The 11,265-nt window shown below is 36.0% G+C and overlaps 1 pseudogene; it reads right to left on the reverse strand.

Moving 5' to 3' along the window:
• Positions 1–3,243: 3,243 nt before the first annotated feature.
• On the reverse strand, positions 3,244–6,108 carry LOC145153294 (lipoxygenase 2, chloroplastic-like; annotated as a pseudogene).
• Between the last annotated feature and the right edge of the window lie 5,157 nt (positions 6,109–11,265).

Consider the following 11,265-nt stretch of genomic DNA (forward strand, 5'->3'; position numbering starts at 1 on the left):
CACACCGCCACCCGACACGACGGCCGGTGGCGGCAGCCACCACCCTAAGGTGGTGGTTTTTAATTTCTTTTATTATCTCAATTTCTAATTACATCTTACAAAAAAATAATCAATTAACACATACACACCCACTAAGCTAATCACACACACACAACCACCTAATGGTGGTCGGCGGTGGCGCATGGCGGTAGCCACCACCTCACGGTGGTGGCGGTGACTTCCCTTCAGATTTTGACCAAGGGTTTCACACCCACACACTACGACACACACACAAAGCCCCGAAACAGTTACACCACCACCCACCTAGAGGTTCACGGTGGTGGCAGCGATAGACACGTCGTCGGCAGCAACACAAGAGAACAACAGCAACGGCGACAGTACGGCGAAGCAAACCGCGACAACAACAGCAACGGAAGGAGGAGGCGCCTGCTCGTGTCCTCCTCGAGGATTTGAAATAGCAACGCTGCTGGGAGGCCGACGGCACACTCCGGCAGCAACGTTATTGGCTGGGAACGGCAGCAATACCTGCCCCGACATCGGACTTCAACTGCCTCGGTTCCTCCGGGGACAACTCGTGGAGGCATAGAACCTGAGATAGTGGCAGCGGCAGGTTCGTTATGGCGGCTTCGGTGGTCGACGGCTCAATAGTGGTAGTGCGGCGCCGGGAGGTGAAGAAGTAGGAGTGGCAGCCGGTGAGTGGGCATAAGGAGGGTGACGGCTCATAGCTTCCCTTAGGTTTAGGGTTAGTGTGGGTTATATACCCGTGCCCTAGGAAGGTTAATGCCATAATGGCAGAAATAGTCCCTCCCTTCCAAAATTATTTTCAAACTAACCCAAATTTTACCATTTGAACCCCACCATCTAAAATCCATTACAAATTAGGTCTGAGTGATCAAGTTTCAGCCATGTTGACATTATTAGTCCCTCCTCCTCACATTCTTTCCAACTCAAGTTCCAATAAGTACCACGGAGCCCCTGTCTTCATAAATATTTATAAAATGAGTCCCGAACTCACACTTTTAACCCCCGGCTTCTAAAAATGTGGCAATTAACTATTCGAACCAAACACCCTGAATATATAATTATTTATTTTAGGCTACCATTCGTTCATTAATTTATTTATTTAACTAATAAATAAACGGGTGTTACACTAATATTGCCTATAATGGAAAAATAAAAATAAAGTTACCAAACTCTAGCTCCATATCTTATTTTGAATTTGAATTTCACACAGCATTTCCTGACTGTAAGAAGTAGGTATACTATACGTACAATCAAGGTCTTTAGAAACGGACTCGAGCAACACGGACGTCCATAGGAAACTAGCAGCATCGTCAAGAAGGCGGCTAGGTGTTAGACTGAAGAGGTAGGTTGATTTGGTGTGGATGACACAGAAGGGAGCAAAAGTCAACTAGTCAACTTTTTTATTTTTATTTTGTATCCCTCAAAATTTGATGAATGGTTTCCTAAAACACGCGTCCCTAATGAGGTTAGTCTTATAAACTGAAACCATACAACTTAATTAAGACGCGTCTAGTTAATTATTGGTTTCATTGCTATATTTTTTTTTTCGGTGTTTATTTGGTGGGGGTTCCAATCACTTGCTATTGCACAACCCTACACACCATCATTGTTTGAGCTTGAGTTTGAGTGACTAAGTAACGAGTCATTAATTAAGATTAATTGAATAATTCTTAATTAGAACCAAGATTCTTTTATTTCAAATTAGGTACATTCCAACTACTCGTGTTGGTAACAACAACACTATATCTTGTTAAGGACAAGTGTTAGGTGCATTTCATGTACCCATTTTGTAGCTTTATTTCATAAAAGTACATTGCATATAGGCTTAAACTCATGCATTTTACATGTTTTTCGGGATTTTTCATGAGGCAATTTCATTCAAATACTTTTGTGATATTTCAGGGACTTTTGGAGGTAGGATATTGTTGGAGGAGGTAAATAAAAGTTGCGGAGAAAATTTCAGGACTTGCGGAGCACCGAGGAGCAAGATATCAAAGAAATGAAGATTTTGGCTTTACAGAGATTTACACGGCCGTGTAAATGCAAGCCTTGCATTTACGCGGGCCGTGTAAACGTAGATTTCTGCACAGTATATTTTTGCGTTTACGCGGGCCGTGTAAATGACAGTGTTAATTTACGCGGGCCGTGTAAACGTAAATGCGGGTTTTAAAGCAGTTTTTCACCATTTTTAAAGGGGGGAACCGACTTTTTACTTTGGGGGGTCGACTTTTGGAGTAGAGAAGGCGATTTTCTTGAGGATTTTGAAGTTGATTAACACTTGGGAACATTTGATTTCATTTTGTAAGAACTTTAATTTCATTTTCTAGATTTGTGATCTTGTTCTAGTCATGAGTGGCTAGAACCCTAGATCTCCAACTTTATGTCTTGACTTCTAGTTGTGATTTCAATCATATGACTTGATGTTTTCTTTTAATTTTCTATCTAGTGAATTTGATTTTGTTTCAATCGAATGTTTGATTCTAATTGTGATTCTTATTGGCCATTTGAATTAGGGTTAGATCATTCAAGTTATCTAATTGCAAAATCTGTAATTATTTTGTAAATTGGACTAGGTAAGAAGCACTAAACTGATTTCTATTGAATGAATTTAGTGTAAATCTTATTCACACATTCTTATGCTCCCGAGCTTATGAGGAGTATTGAGTGTTGTTGGGAACATTCACATAAAGTTTAATGCAATCTTTCAACCTAATTCTAAGAGTTTGTTTAGATTAGATTGGTAAGGTTAGGATTAATCAAAGAGCTTGTTTTGGTTAATTATTGTGGTGAATGGGAAGTGTTAGAGCTTGTTAACACTTTCAAGTACCAACTTAGATAGAATTAAACAAATATCTTGTCATCCATGGAATCACATTTCTAATTTGTCTTGCATAGAGTTGGAGTACTTACAAATCTTAAACTTATTTCACTTAATCAATCATTTACTTATTGCTTTATTCTATAGTTTAAATCATTGCTTATAAATTCCCCCCATTCTGTGACCATTTTTGTACCTTACGCAAAAAGGTATAAACACTTGTCCCGTGTCTCTGTGGATCGACCCTACTTACCTTGTACTACGTTTTTAGTGCAGAGTAGTAGTGTTTAAGGAGTCATTTGTACCCTTTATTTGTTGGGTTTGACACGCCTAACAAATTGGCGCCGTTGCCGGGGAAAGATTTTTAGAAACCCAACAAATAAAGGGTACAAATGACTAAACTAGATGGAGATGCTGTTTGGAACACCTTCTCCGGTAGGACTAGGTGCCGAAGAAGGCTTGAGAAGCTTGTATGGAACCAACCCTGCACCACTTCGGTTTCTTAAATTGCGATTGGCATTATTTTTCTCTATGGTGCGTTCCATCTCATTAATCCTTTCACGAAACTCTTCATATGCGACCTTTATAGCTGGCTCCGCCTCAAATGGACCCTCTGCAGTTTTACCGATGTACTCCTCATCAGTGGCATGAGTCGATAAAACGTTTAGAACTGCCATGACTGTGGTAGCTTGCGATTTGGAAGGGAAGCATTTCAACAACGCAGCCTCAGACCGGTCTAGGAATATCTACCAGTCTTTATCTGTTGGGTCATCGTTAGGCATCTTGGTTCTAGCGATGGTTGGCCGGTTAGGGAAATAACCAGCATACTCGTATTGTCCGAAGTTCACAGCTGAATGTTGGCCAGAAGTAACCCATATGATAGTTGACACGATTCCAATCAAATCATCATGGGTTTTGAGTTGTGGCCACCATGGTTCATCTTTCTTATCGCCATGCCCAACTGTTCGAATCTCATGCCACCATGCTTGAAGCTCTTCATCAGATGCTACGAGACTTGCTTGTGGGTAGTAGTTGTTGACAAAAGACGTAACCCACTGTTTGATGGCATCCCAAAGGAGTAGACCGTCGTTTGCAAATGGATAGTCCTCGATTGTTAGTTTCAAACCATGTGGTTCAGTAGGATCTTTAACAGCCATACCCCTGTAAGATACAAAATATATAAAATAATTAACCAGCTATATATAGAGATGCGTGCCATACAAAAAGTGGAAAACCATAGTCGTCAAATTGCAAAGTTGCATAAATTAAGGGCACCTGCTTATCAAGTCAGCTGGAAGTGCCTCGTGATCAAAACGCCACAACTGATCATAGACGTCAGAGGAAAGGTGCATACAATATTTTCCAGGAGAGAATGTCGACTCTATAACACCACCGGCATTAATGAGAGATTGTCGAGCTAGGGCGTTGATCTTCAGGGTGTAACGAAAATGAGGGTGGAGTAGTCGTGCAATAGGATGCATTGTGCTAAGATTACGGTGGGAGGCAATGATGTAAGGCTCAGTTGCACAGTGAGTTCTTAGCCTGCATCGCCAAATCAAATCATGATAAGCTCACCTATGAATTAATGAGATCTAGGGAAAAACACACAAACGTGTGTAATTAAAGTATTATGAGTAAACAGGAACCGATACATTACCAATGGCTAACAAGCTGGTGAATACCGGAATCATGAGAAAGGACATGAGCTTTAGCTATCTTCCATAGCCAAGAACCAGTGGCACCCAAAGAAGGTGTGTACACATGCTTCCACTGTGGTTGCCATTCTGAAGACGGTCGAGTCAACTCTATGGCAACTGGGGTCAACGTTCCAGCAGGAGTAAGGAACATTAAAGTCCTTGAACCATATAGAGTTATCCCATCAATATCTCTTGTTCTATTTACGTATGGCAATAGTAGATCATGGTAATCCAACACGAACAATTTCTTTTGTTCCAAAGCCTGAAAAAACATGATTGATTTTCAAATTTACTACAACTTCACAATCGTAATAGCATCTCTAGTCTATAACATGACAATTATATATCATAATTAATGGTGTACGTAGTATTTGGTGTATTAAAAAGATATGAAGTTTCCATAAAGTAATTATCGGCCTTCTGTTTTTCATTACCTCCTCGAAAGTCATGAAACCTCCAATCACTCGCTCAACAATCTCCTTGGTGATTGCTGATTCAGGTGGCCCGTAAACTTTAGGGTCCAATTTACTCATCAATGGCCATTCCTGCACACACACACACAGTCACCTTATGATTTTTCATTAATTATATAACTATGTGTTGGAAAACACTCTTAATTTGTTGTGATATATATACCGTAACCAACTGTATGCTGCAAGGATTGACACCAGCAAGCATTTGTCGACTGAATTCATCATCACGGAGCCAAAAGAACGTGTCCCCTGCAATGTATAGAAAACCTTTGTAAGAAGCTGATCACAAACAACTTAATTAAAAAGAGTAAGTATAATGCATGTTTATATGCGAGCTTACTCTGGATAGTTTCAGGTGGATCAAACTTGATAAGGTCATCCACGGTGTCAACAACCTCATGGATAATTCTAGGCAAAACACTTGCAACATGTTTATCAGTACCATTAATAACAACTCCTTCGTCAAAAAGCGACTCTATATCCTGGAATAAACGAAAGTCTTCGTCTTTTCCTGTAAAAGCGGTGCCTAGACGGGGTATAACACCAATGAGCAAGTTATACAAAGTCCTCGCTCCAAATGATACCGACTTTATCTCTGAAAAATCTTCATCGATTGGTACATAAAACGGGTCTGAAGATCTTGTCTCCGTCAGCGGATCTGTTATTCAACATGTTTGAATTGTAAACAACCATCTTAGATATATCATTTAATGGGTTTGTTAGTTATATGTACGTACCTTTAGAGGACATTTTCCGACCAGTACGGCAGCGCCTAGGGTAAGGAAATTTCTTGCCACCGAGCACCGGCCGTGCAAGATCTGAGCTCTTATTGGCGGGATCTCCAAGGTCGTTGTATACATCATAATCGTAAATCCTCTCGAAATCTTTACGCTCTCCTTGGCCATCGCCTCGAATGAACTCCAAATCTTTCTTTCTCAGCGACCTGAGGGCACTTGGCGTTTTCGATGGCAGGTAACACTGTACAAATTACAAATAGATTAAGGGATATTAATGGCTGCCATATATACACCATTGCGATCTACTAGTAAACAGAAACATGTTATATATGTAAATTAAACCTTGTCAGCGAAGAAGATCCTCCTTTGGTCGTTATCATAACTGGAATGAACCCATGAATTACATGTGAAGGTAACTTTTTTAGGTTTGTCGACTTTAATTTTCTGTATATATATCTTGTTGCGGTAGTCATTCTCAACCAGCACAGCTCCGATCTCCCCAAAATCATCATCGACGTCAAACTCGAAGGTGTATTGCCCACCTAAGTGATCATAGGGTGCTTTCACTGTCATCCTCTTCGGCTTACCTTGGGCTGTATCAAAATCAACTCCAATTTTTATACCATATTATGCGCGTGTATATATATATATATATATATATATATATATATATATATATATATATATATATATATATATATATGGGAAAAGGGAATATACATTACAGCCCCACCTAAGCTTATGTACTAAACCTCTTGAAAATACATTGTTTTACTATATAAAGATTACGGTTAATGGATTCACGATTAATACTTCAAGATGTAAATTCAAGATCGACACAATAGGGTTTAGGGTTTAGGGTTTAGATTTAGGGTTTAGGGTTTAGGGTTTAGGTTTAGGGTTTAGGGTTTAGGGTTTAGGGTTTAGATTTAGGGTTTAGATTTAGGGTTTAGTGTTTTGGTTTAGGGTTTAGGGTTTAGATTTAGGGTTTAGGGTGTAGGTTTAGGGTTTAGGGTTTAAATTTAGGGTTTAGGGTTTAGGTTTAGGGTTTAGTAATGTTCACTTGGGTGAAGTAATAAACGATAATTGAGGAAAGAAAACAGAGATGGTAAAACGATAATGAAATAATGAAATGTTGTGGAGGATGATATATTTACCAAGTGAAACCAAACCGGGTATATTTAGCATGTTAAAACGACATATTTTAGAAGTTTAATACCTAAGCTTAGGTGGGGTTGTAATGTATATTCCCTATCCCCTATATATATATATATATATATATATATATATATATATATATATATATATATATATATATATATATATATATATAGATATATATATATATATATACACACACACACACACGTAAGATAAGGTATACAGTATTTGATTAAAGCTTAGTATATAGTTCATTTAAAAAAATATGAAAATTCTAAACATTTGAAAAAGTTTGAATTTATAAGAAAAATTAGAAAAATATTGAATTATTAAATTAAAGTGTTTTTTTCTCTTTTAAATTTAAATAAATAATTTAGATAAATAAACAAAGGAAACTAATGAACTTTTAGTTTAAAAATGTTAAAATTAGAAGGAAAATCAATTATTGAAATTGATATGCATTTATTATTACATTTATTGGAATTATTATATTTAAATATTATGTAGAGTTTAATAAAATAGGAAAAACCACAAAATGCCATGTGAAAAAAATTTAATTGAAAATAAACACATTATTACATGTGGCCAAATTAATGAGAATGTGACATGTGACAAAAAAAATTATTTATTAGAGTAAGATTAAAAAAAGCGACTTTACGTTTTTTCTCATAAATATTTTATGGTGACATTGACATAGTTACCATGTTATATTTATAAATTTGATGCAGTAATGCTAAAAGCACATAATTTTTATTTCATAAGCCCTCATCACAAAAAGTGAGTTGTAATGGACCTATTAAGTGTAGGACATTTGTTATGGATTTCGGAAATTTAAGTGCATGATGTTAGTGAATTATATTGTGTATTTTTATGCTTTGTATTCTCGGCCCACATATATAATCCGGCCCAAAGTTTGTATATAAGTTTACTATATGTTGCCTGTTAACGAGAGGATGATCTTTGCATGTTTTTAGAGGCAATCCTTTGCTAAATTATCTATCTCTTCCTTTTAACCACGACTCGTCCTATGATATTTGATGTCCGGGGCAAAACAAAAACAAAAGGCCCCCTTCAAATTACCAAAATTTATATAATAATTAAATCTAAGTTAATTTTTTTCGAAGAATCTTGGTAATAGACAAACTAATGATCATAAATAAAAATATTTAGTGATTTATTACAAAAGATTGTTAATATACAAAATTATATGTAAATAACTTCAAATGAATTTTAAAGAAAATAATTAGAAAAATGTCAAAATCAATACTATTACGTAACATTCAAATAAAATCAAACATATAAACCATCTAGCCTACTATGTGTTATTATTTTTTTTATTGTTTATTGGATATAACTTTAATATAAATTATAAATGAAATCAAAGTAAAAAATAGGAAGAAAAAACAGAAGCAATTGAGAAAAAGGATAACCGAACATATTAAAAAAAAGGATTAAGTAAGTGGTAAAAACTAAAAAGGCTGCTACTCCAAGGAATCGAATACGCGTGCCTAATCAAATGAAAAGATGATCTTACCAAGTCAGCTAGAGTCAATTTCACATTATAAGCAGGCAGAATTTAATATTATAAAATACCTACTCATATAAATTTGGGGCCCTCAAGTTGATATGGGCCCTGGGCAGTGGCCCAGCTTGCCCTCCTCTTTAACCGGGCCTGAAAATTCATATAAAATTATGAACATTAAAACGTACATTCTACTCACCGTCGACAATCAATCTCTCTCTCTCACACACACACACACACACACACATATATATATATATATATATATATATATATATATATATATATATATGGGAAAAATTAATATGTGGCTGTTATGTACCTAAACTTAGGTATAGAACCTTTTAAACGACTTAGTTTTAAACAAAACAAATCCAATTTCATTTTCTCTTAATTTTGTAGTAATATAATACCATTGAATTGAGTTAAATTATGGAATGAAAAAGATCATATATGTATCTTTTTTTTTTGCAAAAAAAATCATTGAAGTTTATAGGAAAAGTAAAAAACCAATATTTTTTAATGAATATAACTCAAACATTTTGTCATTCAATTGAAAAACTATATCCAATGATTTGTGAAAACCTTGATTGAGTTATTGCATGTTATTCTTTTATCTTTTGTTCTATTAGTTTTAATTTAAAATTTAGTATGGTTGATTAAATGGTCATTATTTTTAGTGTTTTAAGTTCTTAGACATAATGAAAAAAAAAATATAAATTTGATCGGTAATGTAGCAAGTCACATGATTAAGGAATAATAGTAAGTGAGATATCATGATTAGTTTGTCATATATAGATCAAAACTACATATTTTGTAGGGTTCTACTTATAAGCTTAGGTACATAATACCCACATATTCCCTAAGCCCTATATATATATATATATATATATATATATATATATATATATATATATATATATATATATATATATATATATATATATATATATAACACTTTATCTTCATTTTACACTTCTACAAAAAAATTTCTTCTACTTTCTTTATATTTTCTTCAAAATATGGACTCAAACCAAAATACCCCACCCACTCCAAACACTCCAAATGATTATTAAACATACATGCAATTGTTGAACACTCCACTCCACCAACAACCTTTATTCACTAACCTTCCATACAGCCCATAATTCTTCCAACAACAATGACCACAACAACAATTCATTCGACCCTACTTCACTCAACCCCAATTCCAAGGTTTTCAACAACAAACTTCTCAACACTTCCAAACACAATCATCTCAAGTCCTATTATCTCAATCCCCAACTATGAACCTCGGCAACGATGATGAACGGGGTCCAAGAAAAACCACAACCATCTCGAAGAAGGCAACCAAAAGAAAAAGGGAAAAAGAAAACAGTGGCTTGGAACAAAAAAGAGGAAAAAGATTTAGCGAAAGCTTGGATTTTCATATCGTGTGACTCGAGAAAAGGCAATGCGCAATCCGAAGAAAGTTTTTGAATCGTGTTTTGGATCACTTTCACACGCTACTTGGAAGGCAAACGGATCGTTCGTACGACGCGGTTAATGGAAAATGGCGTGATCTACGCGCGGCTTGCACAAAGTTTAATGACATATTTGAAAATCTAAAAAATATGCATAAAAGTGGTTGCAATGACTTCAACATTTTATCAACCGCGTGCTACCAATTCAAAGTTACCAACAATGGTAAACCTCTCGGTCACCAAAAAGCGTGAGAAGTTTGTCGTAACGGCACAAAATGGGTCCTTAATATGGAGATGTCGCATTCGGACTCGACCACCGGCTCCAACAAAAGACCAAGAACTTCCGATTCGGATGCAGGTTTTGGGTTAGACCTCAATGATGGATTCGATGTTGCCGATGCAGAGGGTTCAGGAAGTCCAACTTCGTCGACCACCGGGAAGGGACAAAGCAAAACGGGCGGCGTCTTCATGCGGAAAAGCAATCGCAACTAGCGACGACGGGCTTGTGGAATCCATCAACGGAGGAAGATCGTTGCCAAAAAATCACTCTTAGGCTAAAGGGAGTGGTAACACTCCTAGCATCTTGCCATATCAGCTTTTTGAATGCCACGTCAAGTTTTTCTCTTAGCATCTAATATTTAGCATTTGATAGGGAGTGGTGGTGTGTTATTTTAATAAAGTTTAGTTTGAAAAAAAACTTAAAAAAAGAATAGATAAAAAGGAAACAACCAATCATAATTCACATAACTATTTTCTCTTTCCTCTCTCTTCTCGCCACCTCTTTGGCGAGACACTTCTGGCGAGTTTGCTAGCAAATGATAAGGAGTGGGTAAGACTTTACTAGCAAGGGAGGTGGCGAGGCTTAGCACCTCCCACTCCCTCAAGCCTTACCGATCTTCAAATCATAAACACAAAGCCCCAATCGAATCTCGACACGGAAAATCTAGCGATATTTCTCAAAATCCAACAACAAGTCCGCGATAAATATGGAAAGTAGGTTCTAATATTTATTTTTTACTTGGTATGTTTTATGTTTTTTTAAGTAATTTAGGATATATATATATATATATATATATATATATATATATATATATATAAAGTATTTTAGTATTTAAATTTGTGTGTTTTAAAATTAATGTAATGTGTTTTAATTTAATGTTTGTTTTTATACGAATTATTTTTTTAATTCAATCTAATAATGTAAAAAAATAAATAAATAAATAACGTGGAGTGGTACCCATTTCCAAAGGCTAGCGGTTTGGTAATGAGTATGTAGTAGACCTATGTAACAAGACTTTTTGAATGGGTTTGATACACCATTCCCCTTGGCCTAAGCCTCGTTAACGAATCATTAATCAAGACAAAGTGGA

This window comes from Lactuca virosa, chromosome 1 (genome assembly GCF_052849685.1).
Source record: "Lactuca virosa cultivar CGN04683 chromosome 1, Lactuca_virosa_CGN04683_v6, whole genome shotgun sequence".
Taxonomy (NCBI): domain Eukaryota; kingdom Viridiplantae; phylum Streptophyta; class Magnoliopsida; order Asterales; family Asteraceae; genus Lactuca; species Lactuca virosa.